The sequence below is a fragment of the Copadichromis virginalis genome, linkage group LG15 (genome assembly GCF_057382275.1).
Source record: "Copadichromis virginalis isolate Kocher_CV1m ecotype Utaka linkage group LG15, C_Virginalis_male_GT1.1, whole genome shotgun sequence".
In the NCBI taxonomy this organism is placed as follows: Eukaryota; Metazoa; Chordata; class Actinopteri; order Cichliformes; family Cichlidae; genus Copadichromis; species Copadichromis virginalis.
In genome coordinates, this window is record NC_140632.1 from 28,936,720 (window position 1) to 28,949,615 (window position 12,896).

The 12,896-nt window shown below is 40.4% G+C and overlaps 1 long non-coding RNA gene across 1 annotated transcript; it reads left to right on the forward strand.

The window, feature by feature from the left end:
- The first annotated feature begins 3,007 nt into the window (after positions 1 to 3,007).
- LOC146692676 (uncharacterized) lies at positions 3,008 to 4,189 on the forward strand. Its single transcript, XR_014915024.1, has 2 exons — positions 3,008 to 3,347; positions 3,941 to 4,189. It is a non-coding gene; the product is annotated as an uncharacterized LOC146692676 (long non-coding RNA).
- The last annotated feature ends 8,707 nt before the right edge of the window (positions 4,190 to 12,896 follow it).

Below are 12,896 nucleotides of genomic sequence, written 5' to 3' on the forward strand. Positions count from 1 at the left end.
AAGTCTAAAAGAGAAGTACTGTGGAGGTAAGCATCAACGACACAGAGCTCTCAGTTCTCACTCCTTCTTTATTCGTCTCCAACATCAACTGCGCACAAAACACAGGAACACACTTCCTATACACTGGGTGTGACTGGAGCCCTCTAGTGGTCCACCACAGTATGATACAAGAACCAGATAGTGAGGTTCTACCAGGACGTGGTGGCAGGTGTCCACAAGAAACAGGAGTTCGACAAGGTGAGGTGCCAACTCCGCGCAATGGGACTCCGGTATGGCATCATTCCCCCAGCCCGGCTGATAGTGACATATAAGGAAGAGTCCCTCATCTTTAACAACCATGTCGAGGCGGAGGGCTTCATCCAACGGATCAAGTCAAAAGAGGGATCGGACTGATGGTTAGGATACGATCTAAGTTTACAAAGCATAAGGTAACATTTGACCTGAGAATAAGAGCAGGATCGAGCCCAGCCGGCTCGGGTAGATCAAGCTATAAGGTTAAATGTATGCTTGTGCCTAATAGCGCGTATTACACTGAATTTTCTATTAGTTAAAGTCATGCTACACTCTATTCTGGGCTTAGTGCAGGATTAAAGCTCTTGAGATACCCATATCTGTCTTCTAATTTAAGACAAACAAATAAATAAATAAAATACAAAAAGATTAAGAGGCCGAATGTATTTCTGCAACAAATGTAAATTGGTCAACTTTAAGTAAATGGGGCTTAATCAAACCAGCAGACCACTTCTGGTTAGTTTTGCTTAGAAATCTTGATTCGGAAATGTGAAACGTGTTTTCACCTATGGCAAAGAGGGGTGTTTATAAATAGATAAAAATTTAATATCTAATCTTGGTGGCATAGGAGGGTATGGGTAATGTTATAGTTAAAAGTTGGATTGTTCGGTTTCACTAGTTCAGCTATACAGTGTCATCCTTGGGTGGGACTGTTAATTGCTTCCTGGAAGCTTTAAACATCTGGGGAAGGAAATCCAGGTTAAAAGGCCTGGATATGGGTGACGGTGAGGGTATTTGGGCAGTTTCTGTTGTTAGTAGTAGTATTTATGTTAGATTTCTGTCTTTTTCTTTTTGTATTTTTTTTTGACATATATTTTCACTTGTTTGGGGAATATAACTACACAATCTACAAGAAATGTCTAGTGAGCAAGGTTATTATCGTTAACGAAAACTAACGAAATAACGAAAACCAGAAGTGAAAAAACATTTTCGTTAACGGAAATAAAAATAAAAACAAAAAAAGGAAAACTAACTAAAACTGTAATGAGTGTTCACAAAACTAACTAAAATTAACTGAATTTATAGCAAAAATGTGTTTAGTTTTCATTGATGTGTGCGTGTCATACAATAGTCATAGGTGAAAATGAAGTTTAGTTTCCAGATTTTTTTCTTGCCGTCTAATTATGCTAGCAGGTGGCAAGTACGTTAGTCGAGTCTTCTGTGTTGCTGCTCCGTCCACGTGCAGAATCATGTCCAATTTGGGATTACTTTGAATATGACTTTGTTTTGGATAAAGGAAGTGTCTTGTAGTGGAAAGAGACAAATTATGAGGGACATTTCTAAAGGGAAAAAAAATCCCACAAACCTTAAAGTGCACTTGAAAAGCTCACACAAGAAGTCTAACCTAGCTTACCTTGAGAAGGTAAGGGAGCACACTCAACCCTCATCCCCAGAAAACAGAAGCTAACCCCAGGCAAGGCAGCGTGATGCATCCCGAGACAACAGGACGGGGATCTACATAACTGTGTGAGTCAATTGCCTTCAAAAAGTTTATCAATTCACTTGAACCAAAATTATGAACACCCGGTGCTGCAAGAGTTAATAGTCTCATTGGGGCCAAGATATACATTTTATAGTTGCCTGGTATCAATGGTTGTTCATCTGCCTTTATTTATTTATTTATTTAAAGAACCCATAGGTGGGAATATGAGTTGTCTGTCTCTGTGTGTTAGCCCTGCGACAGACAGGCGACCTGTCCAGGGTGCAGGGTATGGTAGCTGGAATAGCAACATACCCAAGGATAAGCAGAAGAGAATGACTGATATGATGAAACTGGGATTTTGTTACACTTAATTATTGCAAACACAACTAAAACTATAACTGAAACTAATCAAAATGAAAACGGAAACTAAGGATTTTCAAAAAAATAAAAACTAAACTAAACACGCAAACAATTGGTAAAAACTAATTAAAACTGATATAAAATTGAAAATCTGAAGTAAAAACTAAATAAAAATAAAAACAAATGAAAATTGCAAAACTATTAAAACCCTGCTAGTGAGATAAAAATCAAAATCACATCATGGAACTGCAGAGGGTTAAGAAATCTGAAGAAAGTTAAACAAGTCATGAAGAGAATAAAATTTTTGCAGTCTAACATTGTGTTTCTTCAGGAAATACATTTGATGCATAATGAGGACTTGAAAATTAAGAGGAGGTGGAGAGGCAAGGTCTTGTCTGCATCGTTTAACTCTCAAGCGAGAGGGGTCACCATTTTGGTGCACGAATCCATACCACTCCAGGTAAACAAAGTCACCAAAGATAAATTTGGACGTTACCTTGTCATTCAAGGGAACTTACTAAATGAAGTCAAAGGAGCTTGCAAAGAGAACAAAGTAATTTGTTCATTGTTACTAAATGAACAAATTATCTTGGCAAACATCTATGCTCCTAATACAGACGACCCTGTCTTTTTTCAAAACTTATTCCTTATGTTGTCCTCTTTTCCTGGTAAATGTGTGGTGGCAGGCAATTCTAACTGTGTACTAGATCCGGTGAAAGATAGGAGCTCGGGAACCGAAGAGTCTCACACCCGTAGTAGGGTAACTATACAGCACTTTATGAAGGAATTGAACTTAATAGATATCTGGAGGGAAGAAAATACGGACGTTCTAAAGTTCTCATGTTATTCTGGTGCACACAAGTCATATTCAAGAATTGACTTCTTTTTGATATCTGCAGAGTTGAGACATAAAATCAAAGAATGCTCCTACACAGCAAATTCAAAAGTGTTAAATTTTTTGGTGTTAATAGTCTCCTTGCAAAAGTAGAGTTAATTTTACTCTAAGCAGAGTCACATTCTTTTAATGTAACTCTGAGGTGTAAAATGATAGTAGTTAAAATCGAGTGTTAAAAATGAGTGTTTCTCTGTCAAATCTGGAGGTGTTACAATGGAAACATTAACTCTTGACCTCTTAACTCTGAACTCCTAGAGGGGCTATGACACCAACAGAGTAAATTCACAGACTCCGCCCTCAGCACGGCTCCAATCGAAGCTGAAGTGAAGCCGTTTCAGAACATTTTGCTCTACATATTTGAGTTGTTTGCCATGCTTGGTAAGTCATTTTTTCAAAGATTGTTTCAATTATTATTATGAGCTTTTACTTCTGTGGCTCTTTGGAGTTGAGACAAAGCTGTGTGAAAGGCATTAGCCATGTTGCTCGCTGATAGCATAATATTCTGTTTTAGCTAGCTGAAAGGTATTGTTTGCGGGCAAATACCACAGCCTTGAAAAAAGCTTGCATGTGAATTTTCAGTCAAACGTTTGGTCAAATACACCTAAAACAATGTCTAGAATGTGAAATGTTGGTATAATGGTGCTACTTGAAGCCTGAAAACGATCGCCCATAAAAAAAAAACAAAAAAAAACGAGCAAACAGCAGTAGCAGACGTCCTGACTCGATTCTACGGTAGCATTTAGATCCCTCCAGAGTTTTGTGCACACGGTTTAGGTAAAAATGAAAAAGGTTGAGGTTTTACATTTAGTTCAGTATTACCTGTTGCCTGTGTCCTTGTCTTTTGGGAAAATACTTTACACAAGTAATGGCTCAAAGAGGATTCCTTTTTTTTTTTACTGTGCTGCAATTGTTTACTGGATTATTTGTGCCGTTAATTAGTGTCAACTAATTTTTATTCAATCTCCACACAGGATATGCTTGTGAAGATGGAATATGGGGGAGAGCAGAAGTGCGTTGAAGTTCCACAAAGTGATGAATGAAGGACATGCATATTGTATTGAAGAAATAAGTGATGAGAATGCTGTTATTTGCATTTACCATGTCAGACCTTTTGATAAACAAAATTCTAATGAAAGTGAGAACATGTATACTGTTACATCTTTCAGAAAATGTTTTGAAATTGTGGTGCACAGTTCAGAATAAATGTTTTTCAAAAACCATTGCATCTTTTTAGTAAATGTTTATTTCCAAAAGAAATTTCTAGAAGTTCAGAACAGTAAAATTCCGGCTTTTTAGAATTAATTAGAAGATAACTCTTACGTAGTTAAACTAAAATACTCCTTGAGAGTTAATATATAAACTCTTAACACCAAGTGTTAAATTATCAACTCCAGACAGATTTGGTGTTTAACACTAAATCAGAGTTAACGTACCAACTCTCCAAAAAGAGTTAAATTAACACTCTCTGGTGTGGACCCGTATAGACACTTTAATAGTGTTGAAATCAAATCCGACAGTGTTAATTTGGACATGCTGGATTTGCTGTGTATGAGGCGATTCTAATCTCAGATCATGCTCCTAATTCATTGGTATATCAGGACTCAAAGCTTGTGAAAGATGCTAGGATTTGGCGTTGCAAACAAAAATGGTTGGCGGACCCTGGTTTTGTCTCACTTTTGGATGAACAAATTAGCCTCTATTTTGAAATGAATAAAACAGAAACTTCTGCAAGCATAAGATGGGAGGCTTTTAAGGCTTTTATTAGGGGCCAAATAATTAGCATCACTAGCTCTAAACCAAGACTGACTTTCCAAAAGGCAAAACAGTTAGAGACAAAAATAAAGGAATTAGAAAATGAATACTATCAAACAAGGTCCCCTGAAATACACCAAAATTTAGTGCTGCTTCGGGCCCAATACAATTAACTTTCTGCCTTTAAAGCTTTGGCTAGTTGGCTGCGACTTAAACAGTCCTTCTACGATCAGGGTGAAAAACCTGGGAAAGTTCTTGCATGGCGTCTCAAGCAGCTCCAGAGTGAAAGGGTTATTATCTCACTGCAAAATGAGCTAGGATAAATTATTGTGGATCTGGCAGATATAAATGAATCCTTCAGGAAATATTATGAAGATCTTTACAGTTCAGAAATACCCAATGACCACTCAGAACTAAAAATGTTTTTAGATAAGATAAATATACCCATTATACCAGAAGACCTTAGGGCTATTTTGGAGAAAGATAGCTCAGTCGAGGAATTATCTGCTGCAATTGATAGTATTAAATCATTAATGCCTAAAACTAAATCTGAGCCCTGGCTGAACGACATGACCTGAGCTGTCAGATGCGACTGCCGTCGAGCTGAGCGCAAGTGGAAGAAGGACAAACTACAAGTGTCATTCCAGATGCTGAAGGACTGTTGGTGTCAATATCAAAGAACTGTAAAAGATGCCAAAAGAAAACACTTATCTGACATTATTTTGTCAAACTGCCACAACCCGTGTGTTTTATTTAAAACTATTAACTCTGTTCTTAGTGCACCATATACTGACTGTATCGTGCCCTCATTAGAAGCCTGTGAAAATTTTTTACACTTTTTTATTGAGAAGGTCTCCTCCACAAGGGCTCAAATCTGTCCTTGTGCTCATGACCTCTCAGTCTCTGTTTCCTGCTCTGCTGTCTTTGACAGATTTGAGCCTGTGACTCTGTCCTTTTTAGAGGAGACTGTTGGTCGTCTTAAAGATGATGATGTGTTGTTTCATACAGTTCTAAAAAACTGCTTGGATAGTAGTGATAGACCTGATTAAAGGTAACAGAACTACTGGATACTGTACAAACGTCTGTCCCAGAACCAAAGTTTAGTAGTGGCAATACCACACTCTTAAGATATTAAGCCCTCATCATCGTCTCTTTCTCGGTTTTATTTTTTTTAATACAAAAGCATCACCTAGTTACAATATCCTCTTGTGCCTCTCAGGCAGAAGTACCTCTCATACAGCACTCCAGCCCTTAAACGGACACAGGCTCTGATTTCCCCCCATCAAAGGGTGAGGAAAGTGTAAGGGGAATACCTTCAAGTGAGGACACTCAGAGAATTAATTTTCCTTCTTTAGAATTCATTAGGTGATATTCTCAAGATATGCGAGGCACATGGTAATTTCAGACATTTAAAAAAAAACATTTTTGCCTGTCCCATTTGGTTCTTCAGCTGTCAGAATTGTTGTCTGAAGACCAACAAGGATACCCAATGGATTTACTTTGCCAAATGGATCATCATGGCCTTGCCGTATTGATCCATTTGATCAACATTTGTTGTTATTATTTATTTTATTATATTTTCAGTTGTTACAGACGGGACAGACATGACTGAGGGATAGGAAAAGAAGGAAAAAAAATTTAAAGGAAAAGAAAAAACAGAAGGGAAGAGGGACAGTGAGAGAGGGCACTTAAAAAGAGAAAGAAGAGAAAAAAAAGAAAAAAAAATCTCCTGGATCACCTGTTGAGAGAAAAAGAAGAGAAAACAAGCAAAAAAACAAACAAACAAAAAAACAGAGCAACATACTAAACACAACACTATCACATTAATCTAGCTAAGTGTAAACAGCAGTATATATTAAATGTTGAATGTTGTTGTGTAGCAAGCAGGACTGACAGCGCACATTGTGCTTGGAAATAGCAGCCAATAAAGGTATAGTTTATGTCTATGAACAGTGGACACTCGTGTGCACACCTGTGTGGATCAGCGCACTTGTATTCAAAAGGTTTCCCCATGTAATGGTCAGCTAGAGGATGTAGAGAGCCATGTGAGCGAGAGCCCAAGGAGGACCACTGGAGGGGCATCGTGCCACCCTCCTGAGAAGAGCTGAGGAGAGCCCCAGATGAGGGGTCACCCAGTAGCCACGGAGCAGAAGCCAGAGGGGGCTGTGCCGGCAGCCAGCTGTGCCAGAGTGAACCGAGCCGCAGGCCCAGAGGCTGGAGGCCCGAGGGCCCCCTTTGCCCCGGAAGAGGCCTGACCAAGCAACAGGCGCCAGGCCCCCGCCAAGTAGTCACCGGGAGTGAGCTGGTACATACCTGAGCGCTCAGCCCCAGACACCAAGAACCACCAACGCACCGACCCCTGAGGGCATCAGTTACCGGCAGGGAGTGCGGTGAGGGGAGATAGGCCTTTGGAGGGCCTGTGAGTACCCAGAAAGGTGGAGTGTAAGACCCGACCTGACATATAAACACAGACAAACAGGCACACACAGACACAAACATGCATTCCCACCCTCATGCACACATATACAAATACTCAGCACTCACCCAACGTAGGGATAGACATACATGGACACTGTACACACAATCACACTCCCCAAACAAACTCTATACCCCAGGTCCAGGTTCCCTCGCCCCTGGAGGGGGAAGCAGCACCTAGACCCAGGAGATGTTACCCTTTCCCCCGGGGTGGAGGCAAGCGGACCGCCCCAGGCTCCACAGGAGCAAGGAGGCCCCGCATCCCAGATCCCAATCAGACGGCCAACACCTCCTCCCAGCCCCCCCCCGCACCGATGGCCAGCAGAGAACAGGGGTGTGTGAATTTGAGACATTTTTACAGAAGTTGAATCGGAGAGTAAACTTTATATTTTAGTGGCAGAAAGTCAGTGTTACTCAACGGGGTATATTATATAAATGGTGGGAGAGGGGAAATATCCAAGCTGATCAAAGAGGCCACTGTAAATCCAGGTAATTTCATTGTCCAGAACGTGGCTGCAATTGAGGGCTTATGCACAGGTCACTTGCAAGATAGCACTGAAAGAATAAAAGTGAATAATAATAATTTTTATTTTTATTATTATTAATATTATTATTAGTAGTAGTATAAAAGTGAATGTAGATAAAAGACTGTTAAAATATCTAATAATATTTAGAGCAGCTTTTACATATTTTATTTTCTTTCGACTCTCAAGTCTTCTCACAAAGATTCCTATTTTTCCCATACAATGTTGGGTTGGGTAAGGATTCACAACACTCCGTCAGAGGCACTTATTGATAAATGATAAGCAGATGTTAGAAGTGTAATTAATGATAACAAAGACAAAATATTCACAAACCAGATGTTAATTTTGGGGCTTCAGGTCCATAGAGGTCTAATCAATCTGGGCTTCCTCCCATATGCCTCTTGTTAAACCAGAAGTTAACAGAGTGGGAAGTCTTAATCATATTAGAAGTTTTCTAGGCGTGCTATGTTTTGAGTTTTGCGCCTATTACTTTTACACTTTCAGTGTAATTTTGATACTGTCCCAAGGAGAATTACTGTAAGCAGTACAAGACAGTACCTTTGGTATTGAGTAAGTCAAGTAATGCACAGCTAACGCAGAATTTCACTTGTTGGCCTAACATAATTATAAAAGGTACAGTTAGATGATTTCTCTTGCATTTTTGCTAAAGAGACAGTTCCACATTTACAAAATATTGAGTAAATATGGCATGAATATTGTGAATATATTAGCCTCTTACATAACACCATAAATACAGCTGTCTAGGATAATTATAAACAACTATGCTAACTGCTAGTTTTGGCTTTTTAATTAAAATTGTGATGATTAAAATGCTAATGCAGCAGTCCAAAAACCAATGGGTCAAGCTCTTTCTCTTACAGGAGATGGTTTACAATGCTTCTCTAATGCAACCCGTCAAATCTTTACCTCTGTTCCTCCACTACACTATTGATGCTTTTGTTTTTTCAGAACAGAAACCCGAAACTGGGTCATGTTTTTATTCAGAAAGAGAAAAAAGTGCTGATTGAGGGAATATAAGCCTTAGCTTGTGAAGGCAGACAGACAGACAGACCTGTTTGAAAATGCATTGGAAAGCTTGGGTGTCACCAGCTGTGTGCAACTGTGCCGAAGGACAGCATACTAATCCACAGTGGAATTCACAATAAAGAAGAACATTACACATTGTTCTGGGAAGATCGATGCTATGTGAGTGATCGTGCTCGGCTTCCCACATATATGTGTTTGAATAAAATCATTGTTTTGACGCACCTCACTGGGACTTTGCAGTTGTTTGTCTCTTACCTCAAAATACGAAATCAGGACAGCAGCCTCAATGCATTCCAATCAGTTCTTACTTCAGCGCACGTGTGTGCTATTAGGCATGTGTGACTCTCAAGACTGACAGTGAGTGTGTATAATCACATCTCTATGTGTCTATCTCTGTCAGTGCTGCACAAAAACACGATGCTGCCCTGACTTCACATCGCTCTCGTCCAGCACCTGACTTTGGTTGAAGTAAACAGCATTTTTAAAATGTAACTGTGCGTGTGTGTGTGTCTGCTGACATTGTTTGCAGATATTAATGGAAGTTTCTCTGTGTGTGGATGGTATACTTCAGCTCTGAGGACACTTGAGTTTAGAAAATTGAGGGAGTAAAGAGCTGCTGCAGTGTTGATGAAGCAGTTTCTTTCTCTGACAGCGTACCTTGCTGCTCTTAAACTAAAAAAAGTACTGAGTTAGGAAAGCTCAAATCAAACATTGCAGTAGTGTATTGCAGATCCTGCCCATTAGTAATTGTATTTAGAACGTGTCATATCACAAGAGGCTCCCATGCTGTACACAGGAAGGTCATAGATAGAAAGCTCAGAAATTAACCTTGAGCAAGCAAGTGGGACTCAAGATAAAATTTCAAGGATTATCTGCATTATGCACAACCTCTTCTGCATTTCCATATCCTCACATGGGTGAGGCTGTGGCTCAGGAGATAGAGCAGGTCACATATTAACTGTAAGCTCAATCCCCAGCTTCTCTAGTCCGTGTGTCAAACTATCACTATGCAAGATACCGAACCCCGAGAAGCTTGTTACAGTGGGGCAAAAAAGTATTTAGTCAGCCACCGATTGTGCAAGTTCCCCCACTTAAAATGATGACAGAGGTCAGTAATTTGCACCAGAGGTACACTTCAACTGTGAGAGACAGAATGTGAAAAAAAAATCCATGAATTCACATGGTAGGATTTGTAAAGAATTTATTCGTAAATTAGGGTGGAAAATAAGTATTTGGTCACCTCAAACAAGGAAAATCTCTGGCTCTCACAGACCTGTAACGTCCTCTGTAAGAAGCTTTTCTGTCCCCCACTCGTTACCTGTATGAATGGCACCTGTTTGAACTCATCATCTGTATAAAAGACACCTGTCCACAGCCTCAAACAGTCAGACTCCAAACTCCGCCATGGCCAAGACCAAAGAGCTTTCGAAGGACACCAGGAAAAGTATTGTAGACCTGCACCAGACTGGGAAGAGTGAATCTACAATAGGCAAGCAGCTTGGTGTGAAAAATCAACTGTGGGAGCAATCATCAGAAAATGGAAGACATACAAGACCACTGATAATCTCCCTCGATCTGGGGCTCCACGCAAGATCTGATCCCGTGGGGTCAAAATGATCATGAGAACGGTGAGCAAAGATCCCAGAACCACACGGGGGGACCTGGTGAATGACCTGCAGAGAGCTGGGACCAAAGTAACAAAGGTCACCATCAGTAACACACTACAACGGCAGGGAATCAAATCCCGCAGTGCCAGACGTGTTCCGCTGCTGAAGCCAGTGCATGTCCAGGCCCGTCTGAAGTTTGCCAGAGAGCACATGGATGATACAGCAGAGGATTGGGAGAATGTCATGTGGTCAGATGAAACCAAAGTAGAACTTTTTGGTATAAACTCAACTCGTCGTGTTTGGAGGAAGAAGAATACTGAGTTGCATCCCAAGAACACCATACCTACTGTGAAGCATGGGGGTGGAAACATCATGCTATGGGGCTGTTTTTCTGCCAAGGGGACAGGACGACTGATCCGTGTTAAGGACAGAATGAATGGGGCCATGTATCGTGAGATTTTGAGCCAAAACCTCCTTCCATCAGTGAGAACTTTGAAGATGAAACGAGGCTGGGTCTTCCAACATGACAATGATCCAAAACACACCGCCCGGGCAACAAAGGAGTGGCTCCGTAAGAAGCATTTGAAAGTCCTGGAGTGGCCTAGCCAGTCTCCAGACCTCAACCCCATAGAAAATCTGTGGCGGGAGTTGAAAGTCCGTGTTGCTCGGCGACAGCCCCAAAACATCACTGCTCTCGAGAAGATCTGCATGGAGGAATGGGCCAAAATACCAGCTACTTTGTGTGCAAACCTGGTAAAGACCTATAGTAAACGTTTGACCTCTGTTATTGCCAACAAAGGTTATGTTACAAAGTATTGAGTTGTATTTTTGTTATTGGCCAAATACTTATTTTCCACCCTGATTTACGAATAAATTCTTTACAAATCCTACCATGTGGATTCATGGATTTTTTTTTTCCACATTCTGTCTCTCACAGTTGAAGTGTACCTCTGGTGCAAATTACTGACCTCTGTCATCATTTTAGGTGGGGGAACTTGCACAATCGGTGGCTGACTAAATACTTTTTTGCCCCACTGTAGATGAAGTACTTTATTATTTGTTATATGAGAAACCAACAGAAAGTGTTAAAAGAAGAATGGTGCTGTATAAATACTAGTCTGTTTATTTATTTTGCTTGTATTCTCTGACAGCAGCGTTATGAGATCAGTACCTAAAATGAGATTTGCAATAGATTTGCAAGTGTACCATTGTTCCACCAGCATATAACTTGCCTTAACTTACTTTATCACACAATTCAGCCACTGGGCTTGCTATCTTTGGTTCAGGGCTCTGGTTTGAAATAGTTTTAGTTTTTCCTCTGGGATGTTTTATTAACATTAGCCAGCTTCCCCTCAACAGATGATGCATGCATTTTGCAAGTTCAATTTTGGTCTCATGTGACCAGAGCACCTTCTTCCACATGGTTTATGGCAAACGGGACTTCTTATGGTTTTCTGTTAACAATGGTGTAACGGTCTTTTGCATTTGATGTTTGTTGCATTTGATGTTTGTTGCATTTGATATTTGTTAAGCTGTATGTCTGGATTTTGTTCCTTTGCGCCCTCTGGTGGTGAACTGTGTAGGGTACAGCTTTGCTGTTTGGGTCTCCACCCAGCCACTTTTCTTTTGCTAGCGCACATGGTGTCCGCATGCTGCAACTCAGTTAGCTCCACACATGGAGAAATTATCGTTTAAAGAGTGGAAATAATTGACAAAGAAGATGGAAGATAAGGCAATAAGGCCATAAGGGACTATTTAGCACCTCCTGGATGTCAGCTCACGAGGTTTGTGTATTTTAAATGTTTATTTTCTGTAATTAAGGATTTTTGATTGATTGACACTACGTACAAGAGCGCATTTTGATGTGATGTTTTTGTTTTATTGTTTTGTCCGTGAGCAGTTCTCACGGGTTGCCAAGACCAGAATAAACCCTGTTTTATAACTACATCGTGCGTACGTCAATCCTTGAGGGTGCTACAAATGGCTTTCTTCTTGCCACACTTCCATAAAGGTCAACTTTGTGCAGTGCGAAAATGTCGAAGGAGCGCGCTCAGTATTTTACGGCAGCAGAGCAAGAACTCTTGATTGAGGGATTTCAGGAGTTTCAGAGTTTAATTAAAACGCAAGGGAACACTGCAAAGGCTGCAAAAGCAAGGAGAGAGGGCTGGCAGAAAGTTGCTGACAAATTAAACTCGTAAGTAATTTAATAATAATAATAATAATAATAATAATGGATTGGATTTATATAGCGCTATTCAAGGCACCCAAAGCGCTTTACAATACCACTATTCATTCACTCTCACATTCACACACTGGTGGAGGCAGCTACGGTTGTAGCCACAGCTGCCCTGGGACAGACTGACAGAAGCGAGGCTGCCATATCGCGCCATCGGCCCCTCTGGCCAACACCAGTAGGCGGTAGGGTAAATTTATTATATTATATTACATTATATCCTCTTTCACATTAGAGCCACAACAGGACCCACTAGAACATGGGAACAAGTAAAAGTGAAATATAAGAA